The sequence below is a fragment of the Phyllobates terribilis genome, unplaced genomic scaffold (assembly GCF_046119375.1).
Source record: "Phyllobates terribilis strain yellow unplaced genomic scaffold, ASM4611937v1 Scaffold_11__3_contigs__length_659146591, whole genome shotgun sequence".
Taxonomy (NCBI): domain Eukaryota; kingdom Metazoa; phylum Chordata; class Amphibia; order Anura; family Dendrobatidae; genus Phyllobates; species Phyllobates terribilis.
In genome coordinates, this window is record NW_027362771.1 from 362,258,397 (window position 1) to 362,278,497 (window position 20,101).

Here is a 20,101-nt window from a genome sequence, read left to right on the forward strand (position 1 = left end):
AGGCAACCAGTAGGGTGCGTGACAAGCCATGCCAAAATCTAGCAGGGCCCGTGACAACCAGTAGGGACCGAGACAGAAGAAGGCCAAAGCCAGCAGGGCCCAAGAAAACCAGTAGGGCCCGAGACAGGCCAAGGCCAAAGCCAGCAGGGTCCGAGACAACCAGTAGAACCCGAGACAGGCCAAGGCCAAAGCTAGCAGGGCCCAAGACAACCAGTAAGGCCCGAGACAGAACAAGGCAAAAGTCAGCAAAGCCCGAGACAACCAGTAGGGCTCGAGACAGGTCTATTCCAAGCCAGCAAGGCCCGAGACAACCAGTAGGGCCCTAGACAAGCCAAGGCTAAAGCCAGCAGGGCCCCAGACAATCAGTAGCGCTGTAGACACGCCAAAGCCAACAGTGCCTGAGACAACCAGTAAGGCCCAAGACAGAACAAGGGAAAAGTCAGGAAAGCCCGAGACAACAAGTAGGGCTTGAGACAGGTCTAGGCCAACCTACCAAGGCCCGAGAAAACCAGTAGGGCCCGAGACAGGTCTAGTCCAGGCCAGCAAGGCCCAAGACAACCAGTATGGCCCGAGACAGGCCAAGGCCAAAGCCAGAAGGGCCCCAGACAATCAGTAGGGTTTGAGACAAGCCAAAAGCTTACAGTGTCCGAGACAACCAATAGGGCCCGAGACAGGCCAAGGCTTAAGCCAGCAGTGCCCAAGACAAGTAGTAGAGCTTGAGACAGGCCAAAGCCAGCAGGGCACAAGACAGACGAAGACCGAAGCCAAGAGAGCCCAAGACAACCAATAGGACCCGAAACAACCAGTGGGGCCCAAAACAGGCCTAGGCCAAAGGCCCGAGACAACTTATAGGGCCTGAAACAGGCGAAGGCCAAAGCCAGCAGGGCCCGAGAAAAGCTAAGGTCAAAGCCAGCTGGGCTCAAGACAAGCAGTAGGGCCCGAGAAAAGCCAAGGTCAAAGCCAGCTGTACCCATGAAAACCAGTAGGACCCGAGAAAAGCCAAGGTCAAAGCCAGCTGGACCCAAGACTACCAGTAGGGCCCGAGAAAAGCCAAGGTCAAAGCCAGCTGGACCCAAGACAACCAGTAGGGCCCGAGAAAAGCCAAAGTCAAAGCCAGCTGGACCCAAGACAACCAATAGGGCCCGAGACAAGCCAAGACCAAAGCCAAAAGGGCCCGAGAGAACCATTAGGGCCTGAGACAAGCCAAGGTCAAAGCCAGCAGGGTCCGAGACAACCAGTAGGACCTGAGACAAGCCAAAGCCAATGCCATAAGGGCCCGAGCCAATCGGTAGGGTTCGAGACAAGCCAAGGCCAAAGCCAGCAGGGCCCGAGACAACAAGTAGGGCCCAAGAAAAGCCAAGGCCAAAGCCATCAGGGCACGAGGCAACCAGTAGGTTGCGAGATAAGCCATGCCAAAGCCAGCAGGGCCCGTGACAACCAGTAGGGCCCGAGACAGAAGAAGGCCAAAGCCAGCAGGGCCCAAGAAAACCAGTAGGGCCTGAGACACGCCAAGGCCAAAGCCAGTAGGGTCCGAGACAACCAGCAGAGCCTGAGACAGGCCAAGGCCAAAGCCAGCAGGGCCCGAGACAACCAATAAAGCCCAAGACAGAACAAGTCAAAAGTCAGGAAAGCCCGAGACAACCAGTAGGGCTTGAGACAGGTCTAGGCCAAGCCCGCAAGGCCCGAGACAACGAGTAGTGCCCCAGACAGGTCTAGTCCAAGCCAGCAAGGCCCAAGATAACCAGTAGGGCCCTAGACAAGCCAAGGCCAAAGCCAGCAGGGCCCCAGACATAAAGTAGGGCTCAAGACAAGCCAAAGCCTACAGTGCCCTAGACTACCAATAGGGCCCGAGACAGGCCAAGGCTTAAGCCAGCAGTGCCCGAGACAAGTAGTAGGACCTGAGACAGGCCAAGACCAATGCCAGCAGGGCACGAGACTGGCTAAAGCTAAAGCCAGCAGGGCCCGTGACAACCAGTAGGACCCGAGACAAGCCAAAGCCACAGTCTGCAGGGCTCAAGACTACCAGTAGGGCCCAAAACAGGCCAAGGCCAAAGCCAGCAGGGCCTGTGACAACCAGTAGGACCCGAGACAAGACAAGGCCAAAGCCAGAAGGGCCCGAGACAACCAGTAGGGCCTGAGACAAGCCAAGGTTAAAGCCAACAGGGTCCGAGACAACCAGTAGGACCCGAGACGAGCCAAAGTCAATGCCAGAAGGGCCCGAGACAACCAGTAGGGCTTGAGACAAGCCAAGGCCAGAGCCAGCAGGACCCGAGACAACAAGTAGGGCACGATAAAAGCCAAGGCCAAAGCCAGCAGGGCGCGCGACAACCAGTAGGACCCGAGACAAGCCAAAGCCACAGTCTGCAGGGCTCAAGACAACCAGTAGGGCCCAAAACAGGCCAAGGCCAAAGCCAGCAGGGCTTGAGACAACCAGTAGGACCCGAGACAAGCCAAATCCAAAGCCAGAAGGGCCCAAGACAACCAGTAGGGCTTGAGACAAGCCAAGGTTAAAGCCAACAGGGTCCGAGACAACCAGTAGGACCCGAGACGACCCAAAGTCAATGCCAGAAGGGCCCGAGACAACCAGTAGGGCTTGAGACTAGCCAAGGCCAGAGCCAGAAGGGCCCGAGACAACCAGTAGGGCCTGAGACAAGCCAAGGTTAAAGCCAGCAGGGCCCGAGACACCAATAGGACCCGAGACGAGCCAAGGCCAAAGCCAGAAGGGCCCGAGACAACCAGTAGGGCCTGAGACAAGCCAAAGCCAAATCTAGCAGGGCCCGAGACAGGCCAAAGCCAGGAGGGCCCGAGACAACCAGTAGGGTCTGAGACAAACCAAGGCCAAAGTCAGCAGGGCCAGAGACAACCAGTAGGGTCTGAGACAAGCCATAGCTAGCAGGGCCCAAGACAACCAGTAGGGCCCGAGACAGGTCTAGTCCAAGCCAGAAAGGCCCAAGACAACCAGTAGGGCCCTAGATAAGCCAAGGACAAAGCCATCAGGGCTCCAGACAATCAGTAGGGCTTGAGACAAACCAAAGCCTGCAGTGCCCGAGACAACCAATAGGGCCCGAGACAGGCAAGGCTAAAGCCAGCAGTACCCGAGACAAGTAGTAGGGCCTGAAACAGGCCAAGACCAATGCCAGCAGGGCACGAGACTTGCTAAAGTTAAACCCATCAGGGCCCGCTACAACCAGTAGGACCTGAGACAAGCCAAGGCCACAGTGAGCAGGGCTCAAGACAAGCAGTAGGGTCCAAAACAGGTCAAGGCCAAAGGCCCGAAACAAACAGTAGGGCCCGAGACAGGCCAAGGCCAAAGCCAGCAGGGTACGAGACTGGCTAAAGCTAAAGCCAGCAGGGCCCACGACAACCAGTAGGACCCGAGACAAGCCAAGGCCACAGTCAGCAGGGCTCGTGACAACCAGTAGGGCCCAAAATAGGCCAAGGCTAAAGGCCTGAAACAACCTGTAGGGCCCGAGAGAAGCCAAGGCCAAAGCCAGAAGGGCCCGAAACAACCAGTAGGGCTGAGACAAGCCAAGGTTAAAGCCAGCAGGGTCCGAGACAACCAGTAGGACCCGAAACAAGCCAAAGCCAATGCCAGAAGGGCCCGAGGTAACCAGTAGCTTCGAGACAAGCCAAGGCCAAAGCAAGCAGGACCCGAGACAACAAGTAGGGCCCGATAAAAGCCAAGGCCAAAGCCAGAAGGGCCCCAGACAACCAGTAGGGCCTGAGGCAAGCCAAGGCTAAAGCCAGTAGGGCCCGAGACAACCAGTAGGACCCGAGACAAACCAAGGCTAAAAGCCAGAAGGGCCCAAGACAACCAGTAGGGCATGAGACAAGCCAAAGCCACATCTAGCAGGGCCCGAGACAGGCCAAAGCCAGGAGGGCCCGAGACAAACAGTTGGGCCCAAGAAAATCCAAGGTCTAAGCCAGCAGGGATCAAAACAACTAGTAGGGCCTGTGACAAGCCAAGGCCAAAGTCAGCAGGGCCCGAGACAACCAGTAGGGTCTGAGACTAGCCATAGCTAGCAGGGCCCAAGACAACCAGTAGGGCCCGAGACAGGTCTAGTCCAAGCCAGCAAGGCCCAAGACAACCAGTAGGGCCCTAGACAAGCCAAGGCCAAAGCCAGCAGGGCCCCAGATAATCAGTAGCGCTTGAGACAAGTCAAAGCCAACAGTGCCCGAGACATCCAATAGGGCCCAAGACAGGCCAAGGCTAAAGCCAACACTGCCTGAGACAAGTAGTAGGGCCTGAGACAGTCCAAGACTAATGCCAGCAGGGCACAAGACAGGCTAAAGCTAAAGCCAGGAGGGCCCGCGACAACCAGTAGAACCCAAGACAAGCCAAGGCCACATTCAAGAGGGCTCGAGACAACCAGTAGGGCCCAAAACAGGCCAAAGGCCCGAAACAACCAATAGGGCCTGAGACAGGCCAAGGCCAAAGCCAGCATAGCCTGAGACAACCAGTAGGGCTTGAGACAAGCCAAGGCCAAAGCCAGCAGGACCTGAGACAACAAGTAGGGCCCGAGAAAAGCCAAGGCCAAAGCCAGCAGGGCCTGAGACAACCAGTAGGACCCGAGACAGAAGAAGGCCAAAACTAGCATGGCCCAAGAGAACCAGTAGGACCCAAGACAGCCAAAGCCAGAAGGGCCCGACACAGGCCAAGGCCAAAGCCAGCATGGCCTGAGATAACGAGTAGGGCTTGAGACAAGCCAAGGCCAAAGCCAGCAGCACCTGAGACAACAAGTAGGGCCCGAGAAAAGCCATGGCCAAAGCCAGCAGGGCCCGAGACAACCAGTAAGGCCTGAGACAGAACAAGTCAAAAGTCAGCAAAGCCCGAGACAACCAGTAGGGCTCGAGACAGGTCTAGGCCAATCCAGCAAGGCCTGAGACAACCATTAGGGCCCGAGACAGGTGTAGTCCAAACCAGCAAGGCCCAAGACAACCAGTAGGGCCCTAGACAAGCCAAGGCCAAAGCCAGCAGGGCCCGAGACAACCAGTAGGACCCGAGACAAGCCAAATCCAATGCCAGAAGGGCCCGAGACAACCAGTAGAACCCGAGACAGGCCAAGGGTAAAGCCAGCATGGCCCAAGACAACTAGAAGAGCCAAAAACAGGCCAAGGCCAAAGGCCCAAGACAACCAAAAGGACACGATACAGGCCAAGGGCAAAGCCAGCATGGCCCGAGACAACCAGTAGGACCCGAGACAAGCCAAAGCCAATGCCAGAAGGGCCCAAGTCAACCAGTAGGGCTCGAGACAAGCCAAGGCCAAAGCCAGCAGGGCCGGAGACAACAAGTAGGGCCCGAGAAAAGCCAAGGCCAAAGCCAGCAGGGCCCGAGGCAACCAGTAGGGTGCAAGACAAGCCAAGGCCAAAATCCAGCAGGGCCCGTGACAACCAGTAGGACCTGAGACAGAAGAAGGCCAAAGCCAGCAGGGTCCAAGAAAACCAGCAGGGCCTGAGACATGCCAAGGCCAAAGCCAGCAGGGTCCGAGACAACCAGTAGAGCCTGAGACAGGCCAAGGCCAAAGCCAGCAGGGCCCGATACAAGCAGTAAGGCCCGAGACAGGTCTAGTTCAAGCCAGCAAGGCCCACAGCAAGGCCCAAGACAACCAGTAGGGCCCGAGACAGGCCAAGGCCAAAGCCAGAAGGGCCCCAGACATTCAGTAGGGCTTGAGACAAGCCAAAGCCTACAGTGCCCGAGACAACCAATAGGGCCCGAGACAGGCCAAGGCTTAAGCCAGCTGTGTCCGAGACAAGTAGTAGGGCCTGAGACAGGCCAAAGCCAGCAGGACACAAGACAGGCCAAGACCAAAGCCAACAGAACCCAAGATAACCAATAGGACCCGAAACAACCAGTGGGACCCAAAACAGGCCTAGGTCAAAGGCCCGAGACAACCGGTAGGGCCCGAAACAGGCGAAGGCCAAAGCCAGCAGGGCCCGAGGCAACCAGTAGGGCCCGAGAAAAGCCAAGGTCAAAGCCAGCTGGACACAAGACAACCAGTAGGGCCCCAGACAAGCCAAGGCCAAAGCCAGAAGGGCCCGAGACAACTAGTAGGACCCGAGACAAGCCAAAACCAATGCCAGAAGGTCCCGAGACAACCGGTAGGGCCCGAGACAAGCCAAGGCCAGAGCCAGCAGGGCTGGAGGCAACCAGTAGGGTGCGAGACAAGCCAAGAAAAATCCAGCAGGGTTCGTGACATCCAGTAGGGCCCGAGACAGAAAAAGGCCAAAGCTAGCAGGGCCCATGAAAACCAGTAGGGCCTGAGACAGCCAAGGGCAAAGCCAGCAGGGTCCGAGACAACCAGTATAGCCCGAGACAGGCCAAGGCCAAAGCCAGCAGGGCCCGAGACAACCATTAAGGCCCGAGACAGAACAAGGCAAAAGTCAGCAAAGCCCGAGACAACCAGTAGAGCTCGAGACAGGTCTAGGCCAAGCCATCAATGCCCGAGACAACTAGTAGCGTCCGAGACAGGTCTAGTCTAAGCCAGCAAGGCCCGCGACAACCAGTAGGACCCGAGACAATCCAAGGCCATAGTCAGCAGGACTCGAGACAACCAGTAGGGCCCAAAACAGGCCAGGGCCAAAGGCCCGAAACAACCAGTAGGGCCCGAGACAGTCCAAGGCCAAAGCCAGCAAGGTACGAGACTGGCTAAAGCCAGCAGTGCCCACGACAACCAGTAGGACCCGAGACAAACCAAGGCCACAGTCAGCAGGGCTCGAGACAACCAATAGGTCCCAAAACAAGCCAAGACCAAAGTCCTGAAACAACCAGTAGGGCCCGAGACAGGCCAAGGCCAAAGCCAGCAGGGCCTGAGACAACTAGAAGGACCCGAGACCAGCCAAGGCCAAAGCCAGAAGGGCCCGAGACAACCAGTAGGGTCTGAGACAAGCCAATGGCAAAGCCAGCAGGGTACGAGACAACCAGTAGGACCAGAGACAAGCCAAAGCCAATGCCAGAAGGGCCCGAGACAACCAGTAGGGCTCGAGACAAGCCAAGGCCAAAGCCAGCAGGACCCGAGACAACAAGTGGGGCCCAATAAAAGCCAAGGCCAGAGCAAGAAGGGCCCGAGACAACCAGTAGGGCCTAAAACAGGCCAAGGCCAAAGGCCCGCAACAAACAGTAGGGCCTGAGACAGGCCAAGGCCAAAGCCAGCAGGGCCCGAGACAACCAGTAGGGCTTGAGACAAGCCAAGGCCAAAGCCAGCAGGACCTGAGACAACAAGTAGGGCCCGAGAAAAGCCAAGGCCAAAACCAGCAGGGCCCGAGACAACCAGTATGGTGCAAGACAAGTCATGCTAAAAGCCAGCAGGGCCCATGACAACCAGTAGGGCCCAAGACAGAAGAAGGCCAAAACTAGCAGGGCCCAAGAATCCCAGTAGGATCCAAGACTGCCAAAGCCAGAAGGGCCCGACACAGTCCAAGGCCAAAGCCAGCAGGGCCCGGGACAGAACAAGGCCAAAGTCTGCAGGGCCCGAGACAGGCCAAGGCCAAAGCTAGCAGGGCCCGGGACAAGCCAAAGCCAATGCCAGCAAGGCCCAAAACAACCGACACAAGCCAAGGCTAAAGACAGCAGGGCCCGAGACAACCAGTAGGGCCCGAGACAGGCCAAAGCCAACAGGGCATGAGACAGGCCAAGACCAAAGCCAACAGAGCCCAAGACAACCAGTAGGACCTGAAACAAACAGTGGTGCCCAAAACAGGCCTAGGCCGAAGGCCCGAGTCAGCCGGTAGGGCCCGAAATAGGCGAAGGCCAAAGCCAGCAGGGCCCGAGAAAAGCCAAGGTCAAAGCCAGCTGGACCCAAGACAACCAGTAGGGCCCGACACAAGCCAAGACCAAAGCCAGAAAGGCCCGAGACAACCAGTAGGGCCTGAGACAAGCCAAGGTCATAGCCAGCAGGGTCCTAGACAGCCAGTAGGTCCCGAGACAAGCCAAAGCCAATGCCAGAAGGGCCCGAGCCAACCTCTAGGGCTCGAGACAAGCCAAGGCCAAAGTCAGCAGGGCCCGAGACAACAAGTAGGGCCTAAGAATAGCCAAGGCCAAAGCCAGCAGGGCCCGAGGTAACCAGTAGGGTGCAAGACAAGCCATGCCAAAATCCAGCAGGGCCCATGACAACCAGTAGGGCCCAAGACAGAAGAAGGCCAAAGTCAGCAGGGCCCATGAAAACCAGTAGGGCCTTAGACAGGCCAAGTTCAAAGCCAGCAGGGTCCGAGACAACCAGTAGAACCCGAGACAGGCCAAGGCGAAAGCCAGCAGGGCCTGAGACAACCATTAAGGCCTGAGACAGAACAAGGAAAAAGTCAGGAAAGCCCGAGACAACAAGTACGGTTTGAGACAGGTCTAGGCCAAGCCAGCAGGGCCCGAGACAACCAGTAGGGCCCGAGACACGTCTAGTCCAAGCCAACAAGGCCCAAGACAACCAGTAGGGCCCGAGACAGGCCAAGGCCAAAGCCAGAAGGGCCCCAATCAGTAGGGCTTGAGACAAGCCAAAGCCTACAGTGCCTGAGACAACCAATAGGGCCTGAGACAGGCCAAGACTTAAGCCAGCAGTGCCCGAGACAAGTAGTAGGGCCTGAGAGAGGCCAAAGCCAGCAGGGCACAAGACAGGCCAAGACCAAAGCCAACAGAGCCCAAGACAACTAATAGGACCCGAAACAACCAGTGGGGCCCAAAATAGGCCTATGCCAAAGGCCCGAGACAACGGGTAGGGCCCGAAACATGCGAAGGCCAAAGCCAGCAGGGCCCGAGGCAACCAGTAGGGCCCGAGAAAAGCCAAAGTCAAAGCCAGCTGGACCCAAGACAACCAGTAGGGCCTGAGACAAGCAAAGGCCAAAGCCAGAAGGGCCCGAGACAACCAGTAGGGCCTGAGACAAGCCATGGTCCAAGCCAGCAGGGTCCGAGACAACTAGTAGGACCCGAGACAAACCAAAGCCAATGCCAGAAGGGCCCGAGCCAACCGGTAGGGCCCGAGACAAGCCAAAGCCAGCTGGGCCCGAGACAACAAGTAGGGCCTTAGAAAAGCCAAGGCTAAAGCCAGCATGGCCCGAGACCAGTAGGGTGCGAGACAAGCCATGGCAAAATCCAGCAGGGCCCGTGACATCCAGTAGGGCCCGAGACAGAAGAAGGCCAAAGCTAGCAGGGCCCAAGAAAACCAGTAGGGCCTAAGGGCAAAGCCAGCAGGGTCCGAGACAACCAGTAGAGCCCGAGACAGGCCAAGGCCAAAGCCAGAAGGTCCTGAGAAAACCAGTAAGGCCCAAGACAGAAGAAGGCAAAAGTCAGCAAAGCCCGAGACAACCAGTAGGGATCGAGACAGGTCTAGGCCAAGCCAGCAAGGCCCGAGACAACTAGTAGGATCCGAGACAGGTCTAGTCTAAGCCAGCAAGGCCCGAGACAAACAGTAGGGCCCTAGACAAGCCAAGGCCAAAGCCAGCAGGGCCCCAAACAATCAGTAGGGCTTGAGACAAGCCAAAGCCTACAGTGCCCGAGACAACCAATAGGGCCCGAGACAGGCCAAGGCTAAAGCCAGCAGGGCCCCAGACAAGTAGTAGGGCCTGAGACAGGCCAACGTCAATGCCAGCAGGGTAGGAGACTGGCTAAAGCTAAAGCCAGCAGGGCCCTCTTCAACCAGTAGGACCCGAGACAAGCCCAGGCCACAGTCAGCAGGGCCCGAGACAACCAGTAGGGCCCAAAACAGGCCAAGGCCAAAGGCCCGAAAAAAACAGTAGGGCCCGAGACAGGCCAAGGCCAAAGCTAGCAGGGCCTGAGACAACCAGTGGGACCCCAGACAAGCCAAGGCCAAAGCCAGAAGGGCCCGAGACAACCAGTAGGACCCAAGAGAAGCCGAAGCCAAAGCCAAAAGGGTCCGAGACAACCAGTAGGGCCTGAGACAGGCCAAGGTCAATGCCAGCAGGGTAGGAGACTGGCTAGAGATAAAGCCAGCAGGAACTGAGACAAAAAGTAAGACCCGAGAAAAGACAAGGCCAAAGCCAGCAGGACAGGGACAACGAGTAAGGCCCGAGACAAGACAAGGTCAAAGTCAGCAGTGCCCGAGACAACAAGTAGGACTCGATAAAAGCCAAGGCCAAATCCAGCAGGGCCCGTGACAACCAGTAGGGCCCGAGACAGAAGAAGGCCAAAGCCAGCAGGCCCCGAGAAAACCAGTATGGCCTGAGACAGGCCAAGGCCAAAGCCAACAGGGTCTGAGACAACCAGTAGAGCCCGAGACTGGCCAAGGCCAAAGCTAGCAGGGTCCGAGACAACCAGTAAGGCCCGAGACAGAACAAGGCAAAAGTCAGCAAAGCCCGAGACAACCAGTATGGCTTGAGACAGGTCTAGTCCAAGCCAGCAAGGCCCAAGACAACCAGTAGGGCCCTAGACAAGCCAAAGTCAAAGCCAGCGGAGCCCCAGACAATCAGTAGGGATTGGGACAAGCCAAAGCCTACAGTGCCCAAGACAACCAATAGGGCCTGAGACAGGCCAAGGCTTAAGCCAGCAGTGCCCGAGACAAGTAGTAGGGCCTGAGACAGGCCAAGACCAATGTCAGCACGGCACGAGACTGGCTAAAGCTAAAGCCAGCAGGGCCCACGACAACCAGTAGGACCCGAGACAAGCCAAGGCCACAGTCAGAAGGGCCCGAGACAACCAGTAGGGTCTGAGACAAGCAATAGCTAGCAGGGCCCAAGACAACCAGTAGGGCCCGAGACAGGTCTAGTCCATGCCAGCAATGCCCAAGACAACCAGTAGGGCCCTAGACAAGCCAAGGCAAAAGCCAGCAGGGCCCCAGACAATCAGTAGGGCTTGAGACAAGCCAAAGCCTACAGTGCCCGAGACAACCAATAGGGCCCGAGACAGGCCAAGGCTAAAGCCAGCAGTGCCCGAGACAAGTAGTAGGGCGTGAGACAGGGCAAAACCAATGACAGCAGTGCACGAGACTGGCTGAAGCCAGCAGGGCCCGCGACAACCTGTAGGACCCGAGACAAGCCAAAACCAATGCCAGAAGGGCCCGAGACAACCCGTAGGGCTCGAGACAAGCCAAGGCCAAAGCCAGCAGGAGCCGAAACAACCAGTAGGACCCAAGGCAAGCCAAGGCCAAAGCCAGAAGGGCCCGAGACAACCAGTAGGGCCTGAGACAAGCCAAAGGCAAATCTAGCAGGGCCCGAGACATGCCAAAGCCAGGAGGGCCCGAGACAACCAGTAGCGCCTGAGACAAGCCAAGGCCAAAGTCAGCAGGGCCTGAGACAACCAGTAGGGCCAGAGACAGTCCAAGGCCAAAGCCAGGAGGGCCTGAGACAACCTGTAGGACCCGAGACAAGTAAAGGCCAAAGCCAGAAGGGCCCGAGACAACCACTAGGGCCTGAGATAAGCCAAGGTTAAAGCCAGCAGGGTCCGAGACAACCAGTAGGACTCGAGACATGCCAAAGCCCATGACAGAAGGCCTGAGACTACAAGTAGGGCTCGAGACAAGCAGTAGGGCCCATGACAGGCCAAGGCCTAAGCCAGCAGGACCTGAGACAACCAGTAGGATCCGAGACAAGCCAAGGCCAAAGTCAGCAGGGCCCGAGACAACCAGTAAGGCCCGACACAGTCCAAGGCTAAAGACAGCAGGGCCTGAGACAGCCAGTAGGGCCCGAGACCAATGAAGGCCAAAGCCATCAGGGCACGAGACAGACCAATGCCAAAGCCAGCAGAGCCCGAGACAACCAGTAGTCCCCGAGACAAGCCAAGGCCTCAGCTAACAGGGCCCGAAACAACCAGTAGGGCCCAAAACAAGCCAAGACCAAAGATCCGAGATAACCAGTAGGGCCCGAGACAATCCAAGGCCAAAGCCATCAGGGCCCGAGAGAACGAGTGGTGGCTGAGAGAAGCCAAATCCAAAGCCAGCAGGGCCTGAGACAACCAGCAGTGCCGGAGAGAAGTCAAGGCCAAAGCCAGCAGGGCCAAAAACAACCAGTAGGCCCGAGACAAGTCAAGGCTAAAGCCAACCGGGCCCGAGACAACCAGTAGGGCCTGAGACAGGCAAAAGCCAAAGCCAGCAGGGCCCGAGACAACCAGTAGGGCCCAAGACAAGCCAAGGCCACAGTCAACAGAGCTCGAGACAACAAGTAGGGCCCAAAACAGGCCAAGGCCAAAGGCCCGAAACAACCAGTAGGGCCCGAGACAGGCCAAGGCCAAAGCCAGTAGGGCCCCAGACAATCAGTAGGGCTTGAGACATGCCAAGGCCAAAGCCAGCAGGGCCCAAGACTACAAGTAGGGCCCGAGAAAAGCCAAAGCCAGCAGGGCCCGAGGCAACCAGTAGGGTGCGTGACAAGCCATGCCAAAATCCAGCAGTGCCCGTGACAACCAGTAGGGCCCGAGACAGAAGAAGGCCAAACCTAGCAGGGCCCTAAAAAAACAGTAGAGCCTGAGACAGGCCAAGGCCAAAGCCAGCAGGGTCTGAGACAACCAGTAGAGCCCGAGACAGGCCAAGGCCAAAGCCAGCACGGCCCGAGACAACCAGTAAGGCCCGAGACAGAACAAGGTAAAAGTCAGCGAAGTCCGAGACAACCAGTAGGGCTCGAGACAGGTCTAGGCCAAGCCAGCAAGGCCCGAGACAACTAGTAGGGTCCGAGACAGGTCTAGTCTAATCCAGCAACGCCCGAGACAACCAGTTGGGCCCTAGACAAGACAAGGCCAAAGCCAGCAGGGCCCCAGACAATCAGTAGGGCTTGAGACAAGCCAAAGCCTACAGTGCCCGAGAAAACCAATAGGGCCCGACACAGGCCAAGGCTAAAGCCAGCAGGGCCCGAGACAAGTAGTAGGGCCTGAGACAGGCCAAGGTCAATGCCAGCAGGGTAGGAGACTGGCTAAAGCTAAAGCCAGCAGGGCCCGCGACAACCAGTAGGACTCGAGACAAGCCCAGGCCACAGTCAGCAGGGCCCGAGACATACCAGTAGGGCCCAAAACAGGCCAAGGCCAAAGGCCCGAAACAACCAGTAGGGCCCGAGACAGGCCACGGCCAAAGCTAGCAGGGCCCGAGACAACCAGTAGGGCTTGAGACAAGCTAAGGCCAAAGCCAGCAGGGCCCGAAGCAACCAGTAGGGCTTGAGACTAGCCAAGGCTAAAGCCAGCAGGACCTGAGACAACAAGTAGGGCCCAAGAAAAGCCAAGGCCAAAGCCAGCAGGGCCCGAGTCAACCAGTATGGTGCAAGGCAAGCCATGCCAAAAGCCAGCAGGGCCCGTGACAACCAGTAGGGCACGAGACAGAAGAAGGACAAAACTAACAGCCAAAGCCAGCAGAGCCCGGGACACAACAATGCCAAAGTCTGCAGGGCCCGAGACAGGCAAAGGCCAAAGCTAGCAGGGCCCGGGACAAGCCAAAGCCAATGCCACCAAGGCCCAAAATAACCGACACAGGCCAAGGCTAAAGACAGCAGGGCCCGAGACAACCAGTAGGGCCCGAGACAGGCCAAAGCCAGCAGTGCACGAGAAAAGCCAAGATCAAAGCCAGCTGGACTCAAGATAATGAGTAGGGCCCGAGAAAAGCCAAGGTCAATGCCAGAAGGGCCCGAGCCAACCGGTAGGGCTCGAGAAAAGCCAAGGCCAAGCCAGCAGGGCCAGAGACAAGCCAAGACCAAAGCCAGAAGGACCCGAGACAACCAGTAGGGCCTGACACAAGCCAAGGTTAAAGCCAGCAGGGTCTGAGACTACCAGTAGGACCCGAGACAAGCCATAGCCAGCAGGGCCCGAGACAACAAGTAGGGCCCGAGAAAAGCCAAGGCCAAAGCCAGCAGGGCCCGAGGCAACCAGTAGAGCCCGAGACAGGCCAAGGCCAAAGCCAGCAGGGTCCGAGACAACAAGTAGGGCCCGAGACAAGCCAAGACCAAAGCCAGAAGGGCCCGAGACAACCAGTAGGGCCTGAGACAAGCCAAGGTCAAAGCCAGCAGGGTCTGAGACAACCAGTAGGACCCGAGACAAGCCAAAGCCAGCAGGGCCCGAGACAACAAGTAGGGCCCGAGAAAAGCCAAGGCCAAAGCCAGCAGGGCCCGAGGCAACCAGTAGAGCCCGAGACAGGACAAGGCCAAAGCCAGCAGGGCCCCAGACAACCAGTAAGGCACGAAACAGAAAAAGGCAAAAGTCAGGAAAGCCCGAGACAACCAGTAGGGTTTGAGACAGGTCTAGGCCAAGCCAGAAGGGCCTGAGACAACCAGTAGGGCCTGACACAAGCCAAGGTTAAAGCCAGCAGGGTCTGAGACAACCAGTAGGACCCGAGACAAGCCAAAGCCAATGCCAGAAGGGCCCGAGCCAACCGGTAGGGCTCGAGACAAGCCAAGGCCAAAGCCAGCAGGGCCCGAGACAACAAGTAGGGCCCGAGACAAACCAAGACCAAAGCCAAAAGGGCCCGAGCCAACCGGTAGGGCTCGAGACAAGCCAAGGCCAAAGCCAGCAGGGTCCGAGACAACAAGTAGGGCCCGAGACAAGCCAAGACCAAAGCCAGAAGGGCCCGAGACAACCAGTAGGGCCTGAGACAAGCCAAGGTCAAAGTCAGCAGGGTCTGAGACAACCAGTAGGACCCGAGACAATCCAAAGCCAGCAGGGCCCGAGAAAACAAGTAGGGCCCTAGAAAAGCCAAGGCCAAAGCCAGCAGGGCCCGAGGCAACCAGTAGAGCCTGAGACAGGCCAAGGCCAAAGCCAGCAGGGCCACAGACAACCAGTAAGGCACGAGACCGAAAAAGGCAAAAGTCAGGAAAGCCCGAGACAACGAGTAGGGCTTGAGACAGGTCTAGGCCAAGCCAGCAAGTCTCGAGACAACCAGTAGGGCCCAAGACAGCTCTAGTCCAAGCCAGCAAGGCCCCAGACAATCAGTAGGGCTTGAGCCAAGCCAAAGCCTACAGTGCCCGAGACAACCAATATGGCCCAAGACAGGCCAAGGCTTAAGCCAGCAGTGCCCGAGACAAGTAGTAGGGCCTGAGACAGGCCAAAGCCAGCAGGGCACAAGACAGGTCAAGATCAAAGCCAACAGAGCCCAAGACAACTAATAGGACCGTAAACAACCAGTGAGGCCCGAAACAGGCGAAGGCCAAAGCCAGCAGGGCCCGTGGCAACCAGTAGGGCCCGAGAAAAGCCAAGGTCAAAGCCAGCTGGACCCAAGACAACCAGTAGGGCCTGACACGAGCCAAGGCCAAAGCCAGAAGGGCCCGGGACAACCAGTAGGACCTGAGACAAGCCAAGGTCAAAGCCAGCAGGATCCGAAACAACTAGTAGGACCCGAGACAAGCCAAAGCCAATGCCAGAAGGGCCCGAGCCAACCGGTAGTGCTCGAAACAAGCCAACGCCAAAGCCAGCTGGGCCCGAGACAACCAGTAGGGTGCAAGACAAGCCATGGCAAAATCCAGCAGGGCCCGTGACATCCAGTAGGGCCCGAGACAGAAGAAGGCCAAAGCTAGCAAGGCCCGAGACAACCAGTAGGGCCCTAGACAAGCCAAAGCTAGAGCCAACAGGGCCCCAGACAATCAGTAGGGCTTGAGACAAGCTAAAGCCTACAGTGCCCGAGACAACCAATAGGGCCCGACACAGGCCAAGGCTAAAGCCAGCAGGGCCCGAGACAAGTAGTAGGGCCTGAGACAGGCCCAGGTCAATGCCAGCAGGGTAGGAGACTGGCTAAAGCTAAAGCCAGCAGGGCCCTCGACAACCAGTTGGTCCCCAGACAAGCCCAGGCCACAGTCAGCAGGGCCCGAGTCAGCCAGTAGGGCCCAAAACAGGCCAAGGCCAAAGGCCTGAAACATCCAGTAGGGCCCGAGACAGGCCAAGGCCAAAGCTAGCAGGGCCTGAGACAACCAGTAGGACCCGAGACAAGCCAAGGCCAAAGCCAGAAGGGCCCGAGACAACCAGTAGTACCCAAGACAAGCCGAAGCCAATGCCAGAAAGGCCCGAGACAACTAGTAGGGCTCGAGACAAGCCAAGGCCAAAGCCAGTAGGACCCGAGACAAAAAGTAGGACCCGAGATAAGCCAACGCCAAAGGGACATCCAGTAAGGCCCGAGACAAGCCAAGGTCAAAGTCTGCAGTGCCCGAGACAACTAGTAGGTCCCGAGACAAGCCAAGGTCAATGCCAGTAGGGCCACAGACAGGCCAAAGCCAGCAGGGCCTCAGACAACCAATGGGGCCCAAAACAGGCCAAAGGCAGTTGGGCCCGATGCAACCAGTAGGGCACGAGGTATGCCAAGGTCAAAGACAGTATGGCCACAGACAGGCCAAGGCCAAAACCAGCAGGGTCCGAGGCAAGCCAAGGCTAAAGCCAGCAGGGCCCGAGACAACCAGTAGGGCCAAAGAAAGGCTAAGGCCAAAGCCAGCGGGGCCCGAGCCAACTGGTAGGGCTTGAGACAAGCCAAGGGCAAAGCCAGCAGGGCCCGAGACTACAAGTAGGGCCCGAGAAAAGCCAAAGCCAGCAGGGCCCGTGACAACCAGTAGGGCCCGAGACAGAAGAAGGCCAAAGCCAGCAGGGCCGAAGAAAACCAGTAGGGTCCGAGACAGGCCAAGGCCAAAGCCAGCAGGGTCCGAGACAACCAGTAGAGCCCGAGACAGGCCAAGGCCAAAGCTAGCAGGGCCCAAGACAACCAGTAAGGCCCGAGACAGAACAAGGCAAAAGTCAGGAAAGCCCGAGACAACCAGTATGGCTCGAGACAGGTCTAGGCCAAGCCAGCAAGGGCCAGGACAGGTCTAGTCCAAGCTAGCAATGCCCAAGACAACCAGTAGGGCCCTAGACAAGCCAGGGTCAAAGCCAGCAGGGCCCCAGACAATCAGTAGGGCTTGGGACAAGCCAAAGCCTACAGTGACCAAGACAACCGATAGGGCCCGAGACAGGCCAAGGCTTAAGCCAGCAGTGCCCGAGACAAGTAGTAGGGCCTGAGACAGGCCAACACCAATGCCAGCATGGCACAAGACTGGCTAAAGCTAAAGCCAGCAGGGCCCACGACAACCAGTAGGACCCGAGACAAGCCAAGGCCACTGTCAAAAGGGCCCGAGACAACCAGTAGGGTCTGAGACAAGCCAAAGCTAGCAGGGCCCAAGACAACCAGTAGGGCCCGAGACAGCTCTAGTCCAAGCCAGCAACGCCAAGACAAACAGTAGGGCCCTTGACAAGCCAAGGCCAAAGTCAGCAGGGCCCCAGACAATCAGTAGGGCTTGAGACAAGCCAAAGCCTACAGTGCCCAAGACAACCAATAGGGCCCGAGAAAGGCCAAGGCTAAAGCCAGCAGTGCCCAAGACAAGTAGTAGGGCCTGAGACAGGGCAAGATCGGTGCCAGCAGTGCACGAGACTGGCTAAAGCCAGCAGTGCCCGCGACAACCAGTAGGACCCGAGACAAGCCAAAACTTATGCCAGAAGGGCCCGAGACAATCAGTAGGGCTCGAGACAAGCAAAGGCCAAAGGGAGCAGGACCCAAGACAACCAGTAGGACCCGAGACAAGCCAAGGCCAAAGCCAGAAGGGCCCGAGACAACCAGTAGGGCCTGAGACAAGCCAAAGGTAAATCTAGCAGGGCCCGAGACAGGCCAAAGCCAGGAGGGCCCGAGACAACCAGTTGGGCCCAAGAAAATCCAAGGTCTAAGCCAGCAGGGCTCAACACAACTAGTAGGGCCTGAGACAAGCCATAGCTAGGAGGGCCCAAGACAACCAGTAGGGCCCGAGACAGGTCTAATCCAAGCCAGCAAGACCCAAGACAACCAGTAGGGCCCTAGACAAGCCAAGGCCAAAGCCAGCAGGGCCCCAGACAATCAGTAGGGCTTGAGACAAGCCAAGGCCAAAGCCAGCAGGGCCCGAGACTACAAGTAGGGCCCGAGAAAAGCTAAAGGCAGCAGGGCCCGAGGCAACCAGTAGGGTGCGTGACAAGCCATGCCAAAATCCAGCAGGGCCCGTGACAACCAGTAGGGCCTGAGACAGAAGAAGGCCAAAGCCAGCAAGGCCCAAGAAAACCAGTAGGGCCCGAGACAGGCCAAGGCCAAAGCCAGCAGGGTCTGAGACAACCAGTAGAGCCCGAGACAGGCCAAGGCCAAAGCTAACAGGGCCCGAGAAAACCAGTAAGGCCCGAGACAGAACAAGGCAAAAGTTAGGAAAGCCCGAGACAGGTCTAGGCCAAGCCAGCAAGGCCCAAGACAACCAGTAGGGCCTGAGACAGGTCTAGTCCAAGCCAGCAAGGCCCAAGACAACCAGTAGCGCCCTAGACAAGCCAAGGTCAAAGCCAGCAGGTCCCCAGACAATCAGTAGGACTTGGGACAAGCCAAAGCCTACAGTGCCCAAGACAACCAATAGGGACCGAGACAGGCCAAGGCTTAAGCCTGCAGTGCCCGAGACAAGTAGTAGGGCCTGAGACAGGCGAAGACCAATGCCAGCACGGCACGAGCCTGGCTAAATCTAAAGTCAGCAGGGCCCACGACAACCAGTAGGACCCGAGACAAGCCAAGGCTACAGTCAGAAGGGCCCGAGACAACCAGTAGGGTCTGAGACAAGCCATAGCTAACAGGGCCCAAGACAACCAGTAGGGCCCGAGACAGGTCTAGTCCAAGCCAGCAATGCCCAAGACAACCAGTAGGGCCCTAGACAAGCCAAGGCCAAAGCCAGCAGGGCCCCAGACAATCAGTAGGGCTTGAGACAAGCCAAAGCCTACAGTGCCCGAGACAACCAACAGGGCCCGAGACCGGCCAAGGCTAAAGCCAGCAGGGCCCGAGACAAGTAGTAGGGCCTGAGACAGGGCAAGACCAATGACAGCAGTGCACGACACTGGCTGAAGCCAGCAGGGCCCGCGACAACCAGTAGGACCCGAGACAAGCCAAAACCAATGCCAGAAGGGCCCGAGACAACCAGTAGGGCTCGAGACAAGCCAAGGCCAAAGCCAGCAGGACCCAAGACAACCAGTAGGACCCGAGACAAGCCAAGGCCAAAGCCAGAAGGGCCCGAGACAACCAGTAGGGCCTGAGACAAGCCAAAGGCAAATCTAGCAGGGCCCGAGACAGGCCAAAGCCAGGAGGGCCCGAGACAACAAGTTAGGCCCAAGAAAATCCAAGGTCTAAGCCAGCAGGGCTCAAGACAACTAGTAGGGCCTGAGACAAGCCAAGGCCAAAGTCAGCAGGGCCCGAGACAACCAGTAGGGTCTGAGACAAGCCAAGGCCAAAGCCAGCAGGGCCCGCGACAACCAGTAGGGCCCGAGACAGGCCAAGACTAAAGCCAGCAGTGCCCGAGACAAGTAGTAGGGCCTGAGACAGGCCAAGACCAATGCCAGCAGGGCACGAGACTGGCTAAAGCTAAAGCCAGCAGGGCATGCGACAACCAGTAGGACCTGAGACAAGTCAAGGCCACAATCAGCAGGGCTTGAGACAACCAGTAGGGCCCAAAACAGGCTAAGGCCAAGGGCCCGAAACAACCAGTAGGGCCGGAGACAGTCCAAGGCCAAAGCCAGCTGGGCACGAGACGAGTAGGGCCAGAGACAGGCCAAGACAAAAACCAGAAGGGCCCGAGACATCCAGAAGGGCCTTAGACAATCCAAGGTAAAAGCCAGCAGGGCCCTAGACATCCAAAAGGGCCCGGGCAGGCCAAAGCCTGCATGGCCTGAGAAAATCAGTAGGGCCTGAGACAGGCCAAGACCAAGCCCTCAGGGCCCGAGACAAGCCAAGGTCAAAGCCACTGGGCCCGAGACAAGCCAAGACCAAAGTCAGTAGGGCCCAAGACAACCGGTAGGGTCCGAGAAAAGCCAAGGCCAAAGCCAGCAAGGCCCAAGACAACAAGTGGTGGCTGAGAGAAGCCAAATCCAAAGCCAGCAGGGCCTGAGACAACCAGTAGTTCAGGAGAGAAGTCAAGGCCAAAGCCAGCAGGGCCAAAAACAACCAGCAGGCCCGAGACAAGTCAAGGCTAAAGCCAACAGGGCCCGAGACAACCAGTAGGGCCTGAGACAGGCAAAAGCCAAAGCCAGCAGGGCTCGAGACAACCAGTAGGGCCCGAGACAGGCAAGGCCAACACCAGCAGGGTCTGAGACAGGCCAAGGTCAACAACCAGTAGCCCCGAGACAGGTCAAGGCTAAAGCCAACAGGGCCCGAGACAACCAGTAGGGCCTGAGACAGGCCAAGGCTAAAGCCAGCAG